General features: G+C 44.8%; 2 non-coding genes and 13 pseudogenes across 2 annotated transcripts; all 15 read left to right on the top strand.

The window, feature by feature from the left end:
• Positions 1–705: 705 nt before the first annotated feature.
• On the top strand, positions 706–823 carry LOC148255867 (5S ribosomal RNA; annotated as a pseudogene).
• A 2,373-nt stretch (positions 824–3,196) lies between these two features.
• LOC148255866 (5S ribosomal RNA) lies at positions 3,197–3,315 on the top strand. The gene has a single exon (XR_015820393.1). It is a non-coding gene; the product is annotated as a 5S ribosomal RNA (ribosomal RNA).
• Positions 3,316–3,633: 318 nt separating this feature from the next.
• On the top strand, positions 3,634–3,759 carry LOC148255865 (5S ribosomal RNA; annotated as a pseudogene).
• Positions 3,760–5,640: 1,881 nt separating this feature from the next.
• Positions 5,641–5,759, top strand: LOC148255864 (5S ribosomal RNA; annotated as a pseudogene).
• Positions 5,760–6,933: 1,174 nt separating this feature from the next.
• On the top strand, positions 6,934–7,052 carry LOC148255863 (5S ribosomal RNA; annotated as a pseudogene).
• A 205-nt stretch (positions 7,053–7,257) lies between these two features.
• On the top strand, positions 7,258–7,376 carry LOC148255862 (5S ribosomal RNA; annotated as a pseudogene).
• Positions 7,377–9,609: 2,233 nt separating this feature from the next.
• Positions 9,610–9,728, top strand: LOC148255861 (5S ribosomal RNA; annotated as a pseudogene).
• A 206-nt stretch (positions 9,729–9,934) lies between these two features.
• On the top strand, positions 9,935–10,053 carry LOC148255860 (5S ribosomal RNA; annotated as a pseudogene).
• A 1,180-nt stretch (positions 10,054–11,233) lies between these two features.
• On the top strand, positions 11,234–11,352 carry LOC148255859 (5S ribosomal RNA; annotated as a pseudogene).
• Positions 11,353–12,493: 1,141 nt separating this feature from the next.
• Positions 12,494–12,611, top strand: LOC148255858 (5S ribosomal RNA; annotated as a pseudogene).
• A 1,200-nt stretch (positions 12,612–13,811) lies between these two features.
• On the top strand, positions 13,812–13,930 carry LOC148255857 (5S ribosomal RNA; annotated as a pseudogene).
• Positions 13,931–14,132: 202 nt separating this feature from the next.
• LOC148255856 (5S ribosomal RNA) lies at positions 14,133–14,251 on the top strand (annotated as a pseudogene).
• A 206-nt stretch (positions 14,252–14,457) lies between these two features.
• LOC148255855 (5S ribosomal RNA) lies at positions 14,458–14,578 on the top strand (annotated as a pseudogene).
• Positions 14,579–14,812: 234 nt separating this feature from the next.
• Positions 14,813–14,931, top strand: LOC148255854 (5S ribosomal RNA; annotated as a pseudogene).
• A 205-nt stretch (positions 14,932–15,136) lies between these two features.
• Positions 15,137–15,255, top strand: LOC148255853 (5S ribosomal RNA). The gene has a single exon (XR_015819589.1). It is a non-coding gene; the product is annotated as a 5S ribosomal RNA (ribosomal RNA).
• Positions 15,256–17,990: the final 2,735 nt, after the last annotated feature.

Below are 17,990 nucleotides of genomic sequence, written 5' to 3'. Positions count from 1 at the left end.
TTTTTTTGTGCACTCATTTATAGTCCACCACGTGATAAGAGAGTCCTTACGAGCATCTTACATAGTAGAACAACGAAAAAAAAAAGGTGTGGCGGGTGGTCTTTTAATATGGGCATAAGTCGAGGTGCTTGGGCATTTGCTTGATATTAGAACTAGAAACAGAGATGTAGTGTGCGCGCACAGCCAAAAAAATGACAGGAGAGGGGAGGAAATGAGAAGGTGTATATGTATTTACAATGCGGAATGGAAGGGGTGCGGTCATACCAGCACTAATGCATCGGATCCCATCGAACTATGCAGTAAAACATGTTTGGGCAAGAGTAGTACTAGGATCAGTAACCTCCTGAGAAGTCCTCGTGTTGAACTATCTTTTTGCAAATGGGGTAGAAAACGATACATGTAATTGGAGCCACAATCCACTGGCATGAGTCACGTCGCTAGAAAATTTTGCTTATTATTTTTTCGTGCATTCATTTATAGTCTACCACGTGATAAGAGTGTCATTACGAGCATCTTACATAGTATAATAAAGAAAAATGAGGTACGATGGGCGGTCTTTTCTTCTGGCGTGAGTCGAGGTGTCGTGACATTTCGCTTGATATTAGAACTATAAACAAAGGTATGGTGTGCGCGCACAGCGAAAAAAATGACAGGTAGAGGGAGGGAAGGATAAAGGGTATATGCATTTGAAGCGCGGAATAGAAGGGGTGCAATCATACTAGCTTTAATACACCAGATCCCATCGAACTCCGTAGTTAAGCGTGCTTGGGCGAGAGTAGTACTAGGATGGGTGACCTCCTGAGAAGTTCTCTTGTTGCACCCGTCTTTTTATAGATGGGGTGTCAAACGTTATGCGCGATCAGAGCCACAATCTACCGGCATGAGTAGCGACGTTAAAACATTTTGCTTAATATTTTATGTGCACTTATTTGTAGTCCACCACATGATAAGAGTCTTATTACGAGAGTCTTACATAGTAAAACAACGAAAAAAGAGGTGCAAGGGGCCTCTGTTCTTCTAGGTGTGAGTTAAAGCGACATGGCATTTCGCTTTATATTAGAACTAGAAGCAGAGATGCGGTATGCCTGCACAGCAAAATAAATTATGGGAATGGGGAGGGAAGGAGAAGGGCTATATGTATTTGCAGTTGGGAATGGGACAGATGCGATCATACAAACACTAATGCACAGGATCCCATCAGAACTCTATAGTCAAGCGTGCTTGGGCAAGATTAGTTCTAGGATGGGTGTCCTTCTGGAAAGTCCTCATGTTGAACCTATTTTTTTTAGACGGGGTGTTAAATATTAAATGCGATCGTAGCCACAGTCTGCCGGTGTGAGTCACAGGGCTTGAAAATTTTGCTTAATATTTTTCGTGCATTCATTTATAGTCCACCACGTGATAAGAGTGTCATTACAAGTATCTTACATAGTATAACAATGAAAAATGAGGTACGGCAGGCGATCCATTCATCTGGGCGTGAGTCGAGGTGCCGGAGCATTTCGCTTGATATTAAAACTGGAAACAGATATATGGTGTGTGCACACAACGAAACAAATGACGGGAGGGGTGAGGGAAGGAAGGGGTATATGTACTTGCAGCGTGGAATGGAAGGGGTACAACCATACCTGCACTAATGCACTGGATCCCATCGAATTTCGTAGTTAAGTGTGCTTGGGCGGAAGTAGTACTAGGATGGGTGACCTCCAAGAAAGTTCTCATGTTCCACTCATTTTTTTGCTGACGGGACGTTAAACATTATGCGCGATCAAAGCCATTGTCCCTCGGAGTGAGTCATAATGCCAAGATATTTTTCTTAATATTTTTCGTGCATTCATTTATAGTTCACCACATGATAAGAGTGTCATTACGAGCGTCTTACATAGTAGAATAACCAAAAACGAGGTGCAGGGGGTAGTCCGTTCATCTAGGCGTGAGTCGAGGCGCCGGAGCATTTTGCTCTATATTAGAACTATAAGCAGAGGTGTGGTGTTCGCGCATAGCGAAACAAATAACAGGGGGAGGGAGGGAGAAGGGGTATATGTATTTGTAGCGCAAAATAGAAGAGGTGCGATCATACTAGCACTAATGCACTAGATCCCATCGAACTCCGTAGTTGAGCGTGCTTTGGCAAGAGTAGTACTAGGATGGGTGATCTTTTGGGTAGTTTTCGTGTTGCGCTCGTCTTTTTACGAATGGGGTGTTAAATGTTATGCGCAATAGGAGCCATAGTTCGCCAGCATGAGTCGTGGCACCAGATGTTTCGTGCATTCATTTATAGTCCATCACGAGATAAGAATGTCATTACGATTATCTTACATAGTAGAACAATGAAAATAGAGTTGTGGCGGGCGGTTTGTTCATCTGCGCATGAGTCGAGATGCCTTGGCATTTTGCTTGATATTAAAACTAGAAATAGAGGTGCGGTGTGTGCGTACAATAAAATAAATGATGAGATGGGAGAGGGAAGGAGAAGTGGTATATGTATTTGCAGCGTGGAATGGAAGGGGTTCGATCATACCAACACTAATGCATCAGATCCCATCGAACTTCGTAGTTAATCGTGCTTGGGCGAGAGTAGTACTAGGATGGGTGATCTCCTAGGAAGTTCGCATGTTGCACCCTTCTTTTTGCAGATGGGGCGTTACACGGGACTAGAGCGACAGTCGCCGGTTAATTCGTAAACATGAGTCACAGCGCCAAAGCATTTTGCTTAATACTATTCGTGCATTCAATTATAACCCACTACGTGATAAATGAGATCCATCAGAACTCTGCAGTTAAGCGTGCTTGGGTGGGAGTAGTTCTACGATGGGTTACCTCTTGGGAAGCACTCGTGTTGCACCCTTTTTTTTACAGACGGGGCATTAAAAGTTATGCAGGACTGGAGCGACGGTCCGCCTGTTCATTTGTAAACGTGAGTCACAGTGCCGAGGCATTTTGCTTAATACTTTTCGTGCATTCAATTAAAGCCAATCACGTGATGAGAGTGTCATTGCGAGCATCTTAAATAGTATAACAACAAAAATTGAGGTGTGGCAGGCGATCCGTTCATATGGGCATGAGTCGAGGTGCCAAGGCATTTCACTCGATATTAGAACTAGAAACAGAGATGAGTTGCGCGCACAACGAAATAAATGATGGGAAGGGAGAGGGAAGGAGAAGTGGTATATGTCTTTGCGGTGCAAATTAGAAGGGGTGCGATCATACCAGCACTAGTTCAACGGATCCCATCAGAACTCCGCAGTCAAGCGTGCTTGGGCGAGAGTAGTACTAGGATGGGTGACCTCTTGGGAAGTGCTCGTGTTGCACCCTTCTTTCTACAGATAGGACGTTAAATGTTATGCGGGACCGGAGCAACGGTCCGCCTGAGCATTTTGCTTAATATTTTTTGCACATTCAATTAAAAACAATTACGTGATGAGAGTGTCATTGCGAGTACCTTACATAATATAACAAAATAAAACGAGGTGCGGTGGGTGATCCGTTAATATGGGCATGAGTCGAGGCGCCGGGGCATTTTGCTTAATATTAGAATTAGAAGAAGAGGTGAGGTGCGCGCACAATGAATCAAATGATAGGAGGGGAGAGGAAAGTAGAAGGGGCATATGTATTTGCGGTGCAAACAAGAAAGGGTGCGATCATACCAGCATTAGTTCACCGGATCCCATCAGAACTCTGCAGTTATGCGTGCTTGGGCGAAAATAGTACTAGGATGGGTTACCTCCTGGGAAGCTCTCAGCTCTCATGTTGCATCCTTTTTTTCTTAGAGTGGGCGTTAAACGTTACGCGGGACCGAAGCGACGGTTCACTAGTTCATTCGCAAATGTGAGTAACAGCGTCGGGGCATTTTGTTTAATACTTTTCGCGCATTCAATTAAAGCCCATGACATGATAAGAGTGTCTGCGAGTATATTACATAGTAAAACAACAAAAAATGAGAAGCAGTGGTGACCTCCTCGGAAGTCCTTGTGTTGCACCTATTTTTTTTAGATGGGGAGTTCGACATTACACGCGGTTGGAACTATGGTCCGCTGGTTTATTCGCAAATGTGAGTCATGGCGCCGAGGCATTTTACTTGATATTAGAACGAGAAGGAGAGGTGCAGTATACACGCACAAGGAAACAAATGACAGGAGGGGGGAGGGGAGGAGAAGGAGTGTATGTATTTGCAGCGCGGAATGAAATTGGTGCGATCATACTAGCACTAATGCACCGAATACCATTACAACTCTGTAGTTAAGTGTGCTTGGGAAAGAATAGTACTAGGATGGGTGACCTCTTAGGAGGTCCTCGTGTTGCACCCATTTTTTTACAGATGGGTCTTTCGATGTTACGCGCGACTAGAACAATGGTTCACTGGTTTATTCGAAAATGTGAGTCACGGTGCCGGGACATTTTACTTGATATTAGAACGAGAAAGAGAGGTGCAGTGTGCACGCACAAGGAAACAAATGAGGGAAGGAGGGAGGGAAGGAGAAGGAGTGTATGTATTTACAGTGCAGCATCAAAAAGGTGCGATCATACCAGCACTAATGCACCGGATCCCATCAGAACTCCGCAGTTATGCTTGGGCAAGAGTAGTACTAGGATGGGTGGTCTCCTCGTGTTGCACTCATTTTTTTGCAGATGGGTCCTTCAACGTTACGCGCGACTGGAACTATAGTCTGCTGGTTTATTCGCAAATGTGAGTCACGGTGTCGGGACATTTTACTTGATATTAGAACAAGAAGGAGAGGTGCAGTGTGCACACACAAGGAAATAAATGACGAGAGGGGGGAGGGAAGGAGAAGGAGTGTATGTATTTGTAGCGCAGAATGGAACAGGTGCCATCATACCATCATTAATTCGTCGGATCCCATCAGAACTTCGCAGTTAAATGTGCTTGGCCGAATGTAGTACTAGGAGTGGTGAACTCCCGGGAAGTCCTTGTGTTTCACCTATTTTTTAAAATGGGGCGTTCGACATTAAGTGCAACTGGAAATATGGTCCGCTGGTTTATTCGCAAATGTGAGTCACGGCGCCGGATCCCATCAGAACTCCGCAGTTATGTATGCTTGGGCCAGAGTAGTACTAGGATGGGTGACCTCCTAGGAAGTACTCGTGTTGCACTCATTGTTTTGGAGATGGGACGTTCGACGTTACGCGCGACTGGAACTATGGTCCGCTGGGTATTCGTAAATGTGAGTCACGGTGCAAAGGCATTTTACTTGATATTAGAACGAAAATGAGAGGTGCAGTGTGCACGCACAAGGAAACAAATGACGGGAGGGGGGGAAAAGAAGGAGTGTATGTATTTGCAGCGTGAAATGAAATAGGTGCGATCATACAAGGACTAATACACCGGATCCCATCAAAACTACGCATTAAAGTGTACTTGGGCAAGAGTAGTACTAGGATGGGTGACCTCCTCGGAAGTACTCGTGTTACACCCATTTTTTTAAAGATGGGTCGCTCGATGTTACGCGTAACTGGAACTATGGTCCCTGGTTTATTCACAAATGTGAGTCACAGCACCAGCGCATTTTACTTGATATTAGAAGGAAAAGAAGTGGTGTAGTGTGCACGCACAAGGAAACAAATGACGGAAGGGTGGAGGGAAGGAGAAGGAGTGTATGTATTTACAGCGCGGAATGAAACAGGTGTCATTATACCATCACTAATTCACCGGATCCCATCAGAACTCCGTAGTTAAATGTGCTTGGGCGAGTGTAGTACTAGGAGTGGTGACCTCCTGGGAAGTCCTCGTGTTGCACTCATTTTTTTGCAGATGGATCGTTCGACGTTACGCGCGACTGGAACTATGGTCCGCTGGTTTATTCGCAAATGTGAGTTAAGGTGCTGGAGTATTTTACTTGATATTAGAAAAAGAAGTAGAGATGTAGTGTGCACGCACAAGGAAACAAATGACGGGAGGGGGGAGGGAAGGAGAATGAGTGTATGTATTTGCAGCGCGGAATGAAACAAGTCCGATCATACCAGCACTAATTCACCGGATCCCATAAAAACTCCACAGTTAAGTGTGCTTGGGCGAGAGTAGTATTAGGATGGTTAACCTCCTGGGAAGTATTCGGGTTGCACCCATTTTTTTGCAGATCGTTTGACGTTACACGCGACTGGAACTATGGTCTGCTGATTTATTCGTAAATGTGAGTCATGGCGCCAATGCATTTTACTTGATATTAGAACGAGAAGGAGATGTGCATTTTGCATGTACAATGAAACCAATGACGGGAGGGTGGAGGGAAGGAGAAGATGTGTATGAATTTGCGGCGCATAATGAACTAGGTGCCATCATACCATCACTAATTCACCCGATCCCATCATAACTCCGCATTTAAATGTGTTTGGGCGAGTGTTGTACTAGGAGTGGTGACCTCCTGGGAAGTCCTTGTGTTTCATCTATTTTTTCAGATGGGGCGTTCGACGTTGAGTGCCACTGAAACTATGGTCCGTTGGTTTATTCGCAAATGTGAGACACGACGCCAAGGCATTTTATTTGATATTTGAACGAGAAGAAGAGTCTCAGTGTGCACTCACAAGGAAACAAATGACGGGAGGGTGGAGGGAAGGAGAAGGTGTGTATGTATTTGTAGCGCGGAATGAACAGGTGTGATCATACCAACACTAATGCACCCAATCACATCAGAACTCCGTAGTTATGTGTGCTTGGGCGAGAGTAGTACTAGGATGGGTGACCTCTTGAGAGGTACTCTTGTTGCACCCATTTTTTTCCAGATGGGTCGTTCGACGTTACGCACGACTGAAACTATGGTCCGCTGGTTTACTCGCAAATGTGAGTCACGGTGCCGATGCATTTTACTTGATATTAAAATGAGAAGGAGAGTTAAAGTGTGCACGTACAAGGAAACAAATGACGGGAGGGGGGAGGGAAGGAGAAGGAGTATATGTATTTGAAGCGCCGAATGAAATAGGTGCCATTATACCATCACTAATTCACCAGATCCCATCAGACCTCTGCAGTTAAGCGTGCTTGGGCGAGAGTAGTATTAGGATGGGTGACCTCTTGGAAAGTACTCGTGTTGCACCCATTTTTTTACAGATGGGTTGTTTGACGTTACACGCGAGTGGAACTATGGTTTGCTGGTTTATTCGTAAATGTGAGTCAAGGCGCCGGTGTATATACTTGATATTATAAAAAGAAGCAGAGGTTCAGTGTGCGCGCACAAGGAAACAAGTGACAGGAGAGGGGAGGGAAGGAAAAAGAGTGTATGTATTTGCAGCACGGAATGAAACAGGTGCGATCATACCAGCACTAATTCAACGGATCCCATCAGAACTCCGCAGTTAAGTGTACTTGGGCGAGAGTAGTATTAGGATGGGCGACCTCTTGGGAAGTACTCGTGTTGCACCCATTTTTTTGCAGATGGGTCGTTCGATGTTACGCACGACTAGAACTTTGATCCACTAGTTTATTCGCAAATGTGAGTCACGTCGCCGATGCATTTTACTTAATATTAGATCGAGAAGGAGAGGTGCAGTGTACATACACAAGGAAACAAATAATGGGAGGTGGGAGGAAATGAGGAGTGTATGTATTTGCAGTGCGAAATGAAACATGTACGATCATAATAGCACTAATTCACTGGTTCCCATTAGAACTCCGCATTTAAATCTGCTTGGGCGAGAGTAGTACTAAGATGTGTGACCTCCTCGAAAGTACTCATGTTGCATCCATTTTTTTGTAGATGGGTCGCTCGATGTTAAGCGCGACTCGAACTATGTTCCGTTGGTTTATTCGCAAATGTGAGTGACGGTGCCGAGGTATTTTACTTGATATTAGAACGAGAAGTAGAGGTGCAGTGTGCACGCACAAGGAAATAAATGACGGGAAGGGGGAGGGAAGGAGAAGTATATGTATTTGTAGCGCTGAATGAAATAGGTGCCATTATGCCATTCATAATTCACCGGATACCATCAGAACTCTGAAGTTAAGTGTGCTTGGGTGAGAGTAGTATTTGGATGGGTGACCTATTGGGATGTACTCGTGTCACACCTATTTTTTTACAAATGGGTCGTTCGATGTTACGTGCGACTGGAATTATGGTCCGTTGGTTTATTCGCAAATGAGAGTCATGGCACCGATGTATTTTACTTAATATTAGAACGAGAAGCAGATGTGCAGTGTGCTCGCACAAGGAAACAAATGACGGGAGGGGGGAGGGAAGAAGAAAGAGAGTATTTATTTACAGCGCATAATGAAACAGGTGCGATCATACTAGCACTAATGCACTGGATCCCATCAGAACTCCGCATTTAAGTGTGCTTGGGCAAGAGTAGTACTGTAACACCCAAATTATTATTTATTTTATTTTATTTTTGTTTTTGAATTTTAGTTTAATTTTTTTTATTTTTTTTATTTTTTTATATATATTTAATTTATAAGATTTTTATTCAATTTAATTTAATTTAATTTAATTTAATTTAGTGAAAATAAAAATAATAATAATGATAAAATACGGTAAAATTATTTTTTGGATTTAATTGAAATTGATTTTGAGAAAAATGGGTGAAAATTTAGATTCTGGTGGTGTTTTTGAAAAGAAAATCAGAAACCAGGGGGTCAAAACGCAATTTAAAAAAGTTGTGCCACGTCAGCAGCCCAATCAGCAGTCCCGGCCAACCAGGACACGCCGCGTGGCAAGGAAATGCTGACACGGGACGGGCCACGCGGGCGATCCACGTGCGCGCGATCAGACGGTCCAGATCCATTCCCGTGCGTACGGACGGTCCAGATCAAATGTGCGCACGGACGGCCCAGATTTCACACGTACGAACGGCCCAGATTCAATCAGGCATGAACGGCCCAGATCACATCGCGATGGACGGCGAGTTAGACGCCTAAGGACTTTATAGCTCTATTTATAGTTTTTATTTCGAGTATCACTTTTAATTAGCTTATTCTTTCATGTTTTGAGTACGTTTTTGGTTATTGTGTAAGGGATCTTAATCAAAATTTTTATTACGCTTTCGCATTTAAAATTTTTAATACATACATCTTCATTTAAATTTCTAGGACCGTTACAAGTACTAAGATGGGTGACCTCCTGGAAAGTCCTCGTATTGCAACCATTTTTTTACAGATGGGTCGTTCGACGTTACGCGCGATTGGAACTATGGTCCGCTGGTTTATTCGCAAATGTGAGTCACGGCGCAGGGTCATTTTACTTGATATTATAACGAGAATGAGAGTTGCAATGTGCATGCACAAGAAAACAAATGACGGGAGGGGGGATGGAAGGAGGAGTGTATGTATTTGCAGTGCTACGATCATAACATCACTAATTCACCGGATCAAATTAGAACTCCAGAGTTAAGTGTGTTTGGGCGAGAGTAGTACTAGGATGGGTGACCTCCTAGGAAGTCCTCGTGTTTCACCCATTTTTTTACAGATGGGTCATTTGACATTACGCGCGACTGAAACTATGGTCCGCTGGTTTATTCGCAAATGTGAGTCATGACACCAGAGCATTTTACTTGATATTAGAATAAGAAGGAGAGGTACAGTGTCCACGCACAATGAAACAAATGACTTGATGGGGAGAGGGAAGGATAAGGAGTGTATGTATTTGCATCGCAGAATGACACAGGTGCCATTATACTAGCACTAATGCACCGGATCCCGTTAGAACTCTGTAGTTAAGTGTTCTTGGGCGAGAGTAGTACTAGGATGGGTGACCTCCTAGGAAGTCCTCGTGTTTCACCCATTTTTTTACAGATGGGTCCTTTGACATTACGCGCGACTGAAACTATGGTCCGCTGGTTTATTCGCAAATGTAAGTCATGACACCAGAGCATTTTACTTGATATTAGAATAAGAAGGAGAGGTACAGTGTCCACGCACAATGAAACAAATGACTTGAGGGGGGAGGGAAGGATAAGGAGTGTATGTATTTGCATCGCAGAATGACACAGGTGCCATTATACTAGCACTAATGCACTGGATCTCGTTGGAACTCTGTAGTTAAGTGTTCTTGGGCGAGAGTAGTACTAGAATGGGTGACCTCCTAGGAAGTTCTCATGTTGCACCTATTTTTTTACAGATGGGTCGTTCGACGTTACGCGCGACTGGAACTATGGTCCGCTAGTTTATTCGCAAATGTGAGTCACAGTGCGAGGTCATTTTACTTGATATTAGAACGAGAATTAGAGGTGTAGTTTCCACGCACAAGGAAACAAATGACGGGAGGGGGGAGGGACGGAGAAGGAGTCTATGTATTTGTAGTGTAGAATGAAACAGGTGGCATTATACCATCACTAATTCACCAGATCCCATCTTAACTCCGCAGTTAAATGTTCTTTAGCGAGTGTAGTACTAGAAGTCGTGACCTCCTTGGAAGTCCATGTGTTGCAACTTTTTTTTTCTTACGGGGTGTTCGACATTACGCACGACTAAAACTATGGTCCGCTGGTTTATTTGCAAACTTAAGTCATGGCACCGAGACATTTTACTTGATATTAGAATGAGAAGCAGAGGTGTAGTGTACACGCACAAAGAAACAAATGACGGAAGGGGGGAGGAAAAAAGAAGGAGTGTATGTATTTGCAGCGCAGAATGAAACAGGTGCAATTATACCATCACTAATTCACTAGATCCCATTAGAACTCCGCAGTTAAATGTGCGTGGGCGAGTGTAGTACTAGGAGTTGTGACCTCCTGGGAAGTCCCCGTGTTGTACCCATTTTTTCGCAGATGGGTCGTTCGACGTTACGCACGACTGGAACTATGTTCTGCTGGTTTATTCGCAAATGTGAGTGACGATACCTGAACGTTTTACTTGATATTAGAACGAGAAGGAGAGGTCAAGTGTGCACGCACAAGGAAACAAATGATGGAAGGGGGGAGGGAAAGAGAAGGAGTGTGTGCATTTGCAGCGCGGAATGAAACAGATGCCATTATACCATCAATAATTCACTAGATCCAATTAGAACTCCGCAGTTAAGTGTGCTTGAGCAAGAGTAGTACTAGGATGGGTGACCTCTTGGGAAGTCTTCATGTTTCAGCAATTTTTTTGCAGATTGGTCGTTCGACGTTACGCGCGACCTGAACTATGGTCCACTGGTTTATTCGCAAATGTGAGTCATGGCGTCGGGGAATTTTACTTGATATTAGAACGAGAAAGAGTGGTGCAGTGTGCACGCACCAGGAAACAAATGACAGGAGGGGGGAGAGAAGGAGAAGGAGTGTATGTATTTGCATCGCATAATAAAAAAGGTGCGATCATACCAGCACTAATGCGTCGGATCCCTTCAGAACTCTGCTGTTAAGTGTGCTTGGGCGAGAGTAGTACTAGGATGGGTGACCTCGTGGGAAGTACTCGTGTTGCACCCATTTTTTTCAGATGGGTCGTTTGATGTTACGCGCGACTGGAGCTATGGTCCGCTGGTTTATATGCAAATGCGAGTCACGACATGGGGGCATTTTAATCGATATTAGAACGAGAAGGAGAGGTGCAGTGTACACACACAAGGAAACAAAGGACGAGAGGGGGGAGGGAATGAGAAGGAGTATATGAATTTACAGAGCGGAATAAAACAGGTGTGATCATACCATCACTAATGCACCGGATCCAATCAGAACTCCGCATTTATGTTTGCTTGGGCGAGAGTAGTTCTAGGATGGATTACCTCCTCGGAAGTACTCGTGTTGCACCCATTTTTTTGCAGATGGGTCGTTTGACGTTACGAGCGACTAGAACTATGGTCCACTGGTTTATTCGTAAATATGAGTCACGGCTTTGGGGCATTTTACTTGATATTAGAACGAGAAGCAGAGGTGCAGCGTGCACGCAGAATGAAACAGGTAATTGCAGCGCAAAATGAAACAGGTTCCATTATACCATCACTAATTCACCGGATTCCATCAGAACTCTGCAGTTAAATGTGCTTGGGTGAGTGTAGTACTAGGAGTGGTTACCTCCTGGGTAGTTATCGTGTTGCACCTATTTTTTTCAGATGGGGCGTTTAACGTTTTGCGCGACTAGAACTATGCTCTACTAGTTTATTCGTAAATGTGTATCATGGCGCTGGGGTATTTTACTTGATATTAGAACGAGAAGAAGAGGTGCAATGTGCACCCACAAGGAAACAAATTACGGGAGGGGGGAGGGAAGGAAAAGGAGTGTAGGTATTTACATCGCATAATGAAACAAATGCCATTATACCATCACTAATGCACCGGATCCCATCAGAATTCCGAAGTTAACTGTGTTTGGGTGAGTGTAGTACTAGTAGTGGTGGCCTCTTGGGAAGTCCTAGTGTTGCACCTATTTTTTTCAGATGGGGCGTTCGACGTTACGCGTGACTAGAACTTTGGTCTGCTGGTTTATTTGCAATGTGAGTCGCGATGACGGAGTATTTTACTGTATATTAGAACGAGAAGGAGAGGTGCAGTGTGCACACACAAGAAAACAAATTACAAGAGGGGGGAGAGAATGAGATGGAGTGTATGTATTTGCAGCGCGGAATGAAATAGATGCAATTGTACCATCACTAATTCACTGGATCCCGTAAGAACTCCGCAGTTAAGTGTGCTTGGGCGAGAGTAGAACTAGGATGGGTATCCTTCTGGGAATCCTCGTGTTGCACCAATTTTTTTACAGATGGGTCGTTCGACGTTACGCGCAATTGGAACTATAGTCCGCTGGTTTATTCGTAAATATGAGTCACGGCGCCAGAGCATTTTACTTAATATTAAAACGAGAAGGAGAGGTGCAGTGTGCAGAAACAAATGACAAGAGGGGGGAGGGAAGGAGAATGAGTGTCTGTATTTGCCGCACGGAATGAAAAAGGTGCCATTAGACCATTACTAATTCACTGGATCCCATCAGAACTCCGCAGTTAAATGTGCTTGGGCGAGTGTAGTACTAGGAGTAGTGACCTCTTAGGAAGTCCTCGTGTTGCACCCATTTTTTTCAGATGGATCGTTCGACATTACGCTCAACGGAAACTATGGTCCGCTGGTTTATTCGCAAATGTGAGTCACGACGTTGGGACATTTTACTTGATATTAGAACGAGAAGCATAGGTGCAGTGTGCAAGCGCAAGAAAACAAATGACGGGAGCGGGGATGGAAGGAGAAGGTTTGTGTCTTTTTGAAGCGCGAAATGAAACAGGTGCGATCATACTAGCACTAATGCACCGGATCCCATCAGAACTCCACAGTTATGTTTCCTTGGGCGAGAGTAGTAGTAGGATGGGTGACCTCTTGGGAAGTACTCTTGTTACACCCATTTTTTGTAGATGATTCTTTCGACGTTACGCACGACTTGAATTATGGTCCGTAGGTTTATTCGCAAATGTGAGTCACGGCGCCGTGACATTTTACTTGATATTAGAACGAGAACGAGAGGTGCAGAGTGCACGCACAAGGAAACAAATGACGGGAGGGGGGATGGAAGGAGAAAGAGTGTATGTATTTGCAGCGCAAAATGAAACATGAGCGATCATACCAGCACTAATGCAACGGATTCTATCAAAACTCCGCAGTTAAGGGTGCTTGGGCGAGAGTAGTACTAGGATGGGTGACCTTCTACGAAGTCCTTATATTTAACCCATTTTCTTGGGAAGTCCTCGTGTTGCACCCATTTTTTTCAGACGAATCGTTCGATGTTACGCGCGACGAAAACTATGGTTCGCAGGTTTATTCGTAAATGTGAGTCACGATGTTGGGACATTTTACTTGATATTAGAACGAGAAGCAAAGGCGCAGTGTGCACGCACAATAAAACAAATAATGGGAGCGGGGATGGAATGAGAAGGTTTGTGTGATTTTGAAGTGCGAAATGAAACAGGTGCGATCATACCAGCACTAATGCACCGGATCCCATCAGAACTCCGCAGTTATGTTTGCTTAGGCGAGAGTAGTAGTAGGATGGGTGACTTCCTGGGAAGTACTCGTGTTGCACCCATTTTTTTGCAGATGATTCGTTCGACTTTACGCGCGACTGGAACAATAGTTCGCTGGTTTATACGCAAATGTGAGTCAACACGAAGGGGCATTTTAATTGATATTAGAATGAGAAGGAGAGGTGAAGTGTGAACGCACCAGGAAACAAATGACGGGAGGGGGAAGAAAGGAGGAGTGTATATATTTGCAGCGCGAAATGGAACAGGTGCAATCATACCGGCACTAATGCACCGGATCCCATCAGAACTCCGCAGTTAAGTGTGCTTGGGTGAGAGTAGTACTCGGATGGGTTACCTCCTGGGTAGTCCTCGTGTTGCACCCATTTTTTTTCAGATGGGTCGTTTGAAGTTACGCGCGAATGGAATTATTAACCGCTGGTTCATTCGCAAAGGTGAGTCATGGTGCCGGGGTATTTTACTTGATATTAGAATGAGAATGAGAGATGTATAGTGCATGTATAAGGAAACAAATGACGGGAGGGGGGATGGAAAGAGAAAGAGTGTATGTATTTGCAGCGCAAAATGAAACATGAGCGATCATACCAGCACTAATGCAACGGATTCTATCAAAACTCCGCAGTTAAGGGTGCTTGGGCGAGAGTAGTACTAGGATGGGTGACCTCCTGCGAAGTCCTTATATTTCACCCATTTTCTTGGGAAGTCCTCATGTTGCACACATTTTTTTCAGATGGATCGTTCGACGTTATGCGCAACGAGAACTATGGTCCACTGGTTTATTCGCAAATGTGAGTCACGACGTTGTACATTTTACTTGATATTAGAACGAGAAGCAGAGGTGCAGTGTGCACGCATAAGAAAATAAATGACGGGAGCGGGGATGGAAGGAGAAGGTTTGTGTGTTTTTAAAGCGCGAAATGAAATAGGTGCGCGATCATACCAGCACTAATGCACCGGATCCCATCAGAACTCCGCAGTTATGTTTACTTGGGCGAGAGTAGTAGTAGGATGGGTGACCTCCTAGGAAGTACTCGTGTTGCACCCATTTTTTTGCAGATGATTCCTTCGACGTTACGCGCGACTTGAATTATGGTCTGCAGGTTTATTTGCAAATGTGAGTCACGGCGCCGTGACATTTTACTTGATATTAGAATGAGAACGAGAGGTGCAGTGCACACGCACAAGGAAACAAATGACGGGAGGGGGAAGAAAGGAGAAGGAGTGTATGTATTTGCTACACGAAATTAAACAGGTGCGATCATACCAGCACTAATGCACCGGATCCCATCAGAACTCCGCAGTTAAGTGTGTTCGGGCGAGAGTAGTACTCGGATGGGTGACCTCCTGGGAAGTCCTCGTGTTGCACCCATTTTTTTTCAGATGGGTCGTTCGATGTTACGCGCGAATAAGAGTCCCTCAGCTCCACCCCGCAGACCAGCACCTACTGCGCCGGTCCAACTAAATAAGAGGCCCAGACCAGTGATCCAGATCCCTCCTCAGGCTCCAGGGGCAGCACGTGGAAAGATCTGCCAGCACTGTGGCAGGGATCACGGGGACCGATCATGCTACCGCCTCAACAACACCTGTCTCATATGTGGTAGTGCACAACACTATGCGAGAGAGTGCCCGAGGAACCAGAACCAAGGAAGACCTCCTTTTCAGGGCAGGGTTTACAACCTCACCCAACAGGATGCCGACGTCGACCCGGTCATGGTGCAGGACAAGCCCAAGAAAGAAATTTATATCCAAGAGATTCCGGTAATCCGAGACTTTTTAGATGTGTTTCCGGACGAACTATCCAGACTGCCAGTGGACAGAGAAGTCGAGTTCACTATAGACCTACAACCAGGCACCCAGCCATTTCTGTTGCTCCTTACCGCATGAGCCGCATTGAGATGGAAGAGTTGAGGAAACAGATCATTGAATTGCAAGACAATAGTTTTATTATACATAGTATGTCCCCTTGGGGTGCCAGAGTCACTTTTGCCAGGAAGGGAGATGGAACATGGAGACTGTGTATTGATTACAGAGGATTGAACAAGGTCATAGTCAAGAACAAATATCCCCTTCCCAGGATTGATGACCTCTTCGATCAGCTGCAGGGTGCACAAGTCTTCTCCAAAATAGACCTGCGATCAGGTTAACATCAGGTGAAAATAAGAACAGAAGACATCCTCAAGACAGCCTTTCGAACCAGATACGGACACTATGAGTTCCTGGTCATGCCATTCGGGCTAACCAAAGCCCCGGCCATCTTTATGGATCTAATGAATAGAGTCTTTAAAGAGTTCTTGGATCAATTTGTTACTGTGTTCAACGATGACATCTTAGTCTACTCAAAAAGCAGAGAAGAACATGTTCACCATCTTGCCCAAGTTTTGCAGGTCCTCAGAAAAAAGAAGCTATATGCAAAGTTGAGTAAGTGTGGATTCTAACTTGAGCAGACCGCCTTCTTAGGACACATCATATCGAAGGAAGGAGTATCAGTTAATCCCGAAAAGGTTGAAGCGGTACTTGGCTGCGAGAAGTTGACATCAGCTAAGGAAATCCGCAACTTCCTGGGAATGGCAGGTTATTGCCGCAGGTTCGTCAAAGAATTCTCTAGTCTAGCGGCTCCCTTAACCCGACTCATAAAAAAAATGCCAAGTTCGAATGGAACGAAGACTGTGAAAGAAGTTTTTCAGAATTAAAGAAGCGGCTGACTACTGCACCCGTGTTGGCTTTACCGAGTGGATCGGGGGGATATACAGTTTATAGTGATGCCTCCCATCTAGGCCTGGGTTGTGTCCTAATGCAGCATGGGAAAGTCATAGCTTATGGGTCCAGACAGTTAAAGAATCATGAGAAGTTACCCCACCCATGACTTAAAGCTTGCCGCAATCATACACACCTTGAAAACCTGGCGCCATTATTTATACAGGGAGACCTTTCAGATCTATACCGATCATAAGAGTTTGAAACATATATTCACTCAGAAGGATCTCAACATGCGTCAGAGAAGGTGGATGGGACTCCTTAAAAACTATGATTGTGATATCTTGTACCATCCAGGTAAGGGCAATGTGGTGGCAGATGTTCTCAACAGGTTCGACTTCAGGACCTAAAGAGAGTCACATGTTTGGGCCGCCTGACAGTCCAGCCCGAGTTAATCTAGAGAATAAGAGAAGCCCAGTCAGTCGACCCCGCCCTAGTAGCACGCAAGATCTATACAAAACAGGGAGCGAGCTCAAAATTCTGAGTATCTGCCGATGGGTTACTCCGGTTCCAAGACAGGGTGTGTGTCCCAGACAACAGTGAGTTAAAGAGAGACATCATGACAGAGTCCCACAGCTCGAAGTTTGCCATGTATCCCGAAAGTACCAAAATGTACCAAAGCATGCGACTCCGGTTTTGGTGGAATGGGATGAAGAGAGACATAGCCGTCTTTGTATCCAAATATTTGGTATATCAGTAGGTCAAGCCAGAGCATCAGCACTTAGGTGGGCTACTTCAGCCTTTACCGATCCCGGAGTGGAAGTGGGAATACATCACCATAGACTTCATAATGGGATTACCCAAGGCACGTTCATGACATGACGCCATTTGGGTAATTGTTGACTGACTTACCAAGTCTTCCCACTTCTTGGCCATCAGGATGAGCAACCCCTTGGACAAGTTAACAAGAATGTATATCCGAAAAATAGTCAGATTGCATGGAGTTCCAGTGACAGTGGTATCCGACAGGGATCCTAGGTTCACTTCTCGGTTTTGGAGTAGCTTTCAGCAAGCCATGGGAACAAAACTGTCTTTCGGTACTGTCTTCCATCTTCAGACTGATGGACAATTAGAAAGAACAATTCGTACACTTGAGGATATGCTCCGAGCTTGTGTCATTGACTCTGGGGGCCATTGGGATGACCATCTACCCCTGATAGAGTTTGCCTACAACAAGAGCTACCAAGCGAGCATCGGCATGGCTCCATATGAGGCGTTATATGGGCACCCATGCAGATAATCGATTTATTGGGAAGAAGTGGGTGATAGAAGATTATTCGGCCCGGAGTTGGTAGAAGAGACCACGTCTAAAATAGTTAAAATCAGAAAGAACATTCAGACAGCTCAGAG

Source organism: Carica papaya, chromosome 5 (assembly GCF_054855325.1).
Source record: "Carica papaya isolate Zhongbai chromosome 5, ASM5485532v1, whole genome shotgun sequence".
NCBI lineage: Eukaryota > Viridiplantae > Streptophyta > Magnoliopsida > Brassicales > Caricaceae > Carica > Carica papaya.
The sequence above is the reverse complement of the archived record's forward strand: the minus strand, read 5'-3'. Positions and strand labels throughout refer to the sequence as shown.